The sequence below is a fragment of the Lagopus leucura genome, unplaced genomic scaffold, assembly GCF_019238085.1.
Source record: "Lagopus leucura isolate 7727_CA_CO unplaced genomic scaffold, USGS_WTPT01 34644-0_obj-0_obj, whole genome shotgun sequence".
NCBI classification, from domain to species: Eukaryota; Metazoa; Chordata; class Aves; order Galliformes; family Phasianidae; genus Lagopus; species Lagopus leucura.
In genome coordinates this window covers 1-1,134 of record NW_024969243.1, presented here as the reverse complement: position 1 = coordinate 1,134, position 1,134 = coordinate 1, and positions in this window count along the sequence as shown.

Here is a 1,134-nt window from a genome sequence, read left to right as displayed (position 1 = left end):
AACATGCCGCCGCCATCTTGGGGTGCCGCCATCTTGGGGCGACATTGTGTGGCACTGTCTTAATGGGGTGCTGCCATCTTGGGCTGCCATTTTGAAATGCCGCCATTTTGTAACGCGACACATTGAGGCGACGTCACTTTGTGTGGCCGCCATTTTCCGAGGCCGCCATTTTGAGGCAGTGCGGTTTTGATTTGCCGCCACTTTGAGGCGCCGCCATTTTGAAGGACTGCCATTTTGGCGCCATTCTGAAGCGCCGCCATTTTGAGTCACCGCAATTTTGTGAGGTGCTGCCATCTTTGCAGATGTTTTGAAGCGCTGCCATTTTGCGTTGCCGCCATTTTGGAGTCGCTGCCATTTTGAAGCGCCGCCACTTTGAAGCGCCGCCATTTTGGCGCCATTCTGAAGTGCTGCCATTCTGGCGCCATTCTGAAGCGCCTCCATTTTGGCGCCATTCTGAAGTACCGCCATTTTGGCGCCATATTGAAGCACCGCGATTTTGGCGCCATTCTGAAGCGCCGCCATTCTGGCGCCATTCTGAAGCGCCTCCGTTTTGGCGCCATTCTGAAGTACCGCCATTTTGGCGCCATTTTGAAGCGCCGCCATTTTAAAGCACTGCCACTTTGAAGCGCCGCCATTTTGAAGCGCTGCCATTTTGAAAGGCTGCAATCATTTGTGGTGAGGGAAAGGGCGAGGAGGGGGGAGAGACAGGTGGGAATGGGATGGGAATTTGGGGGAAATGGTGTAAAGTGACGGGAAATGGAGCAAAAGTGAAAGGAAAGGGTGGGAAAATACAGGAAGGAATGGGGGGAAAGAGGTGGGGAAATTGTGGGGAAAAGTGAAGGGGAAATGGGAAGGGGAATGGGGGAAAATGGGGGGGAAACAGCGGGAAAAGGTGAAAGGAAAAGGGGGGAGACGTTGGGGGAAATGAGGAGAAAATGTGGGGCAATGGGGAAAAATTGGGGGAAAGTGTAAAAAATGAGGGGAAATGGGGGGAAATGGAGGGGGAAAAACTGGGGAAAGGGGTGGGAAAAGAAAGGAAAACGGTGAGGGAAAATAGTGGGAAAAAATGGGAGAAAATGGGGAAAAATGAGGGAAATTGGGGGGAAAAGTTGGATGGAAATGGTTGGAAAAGTG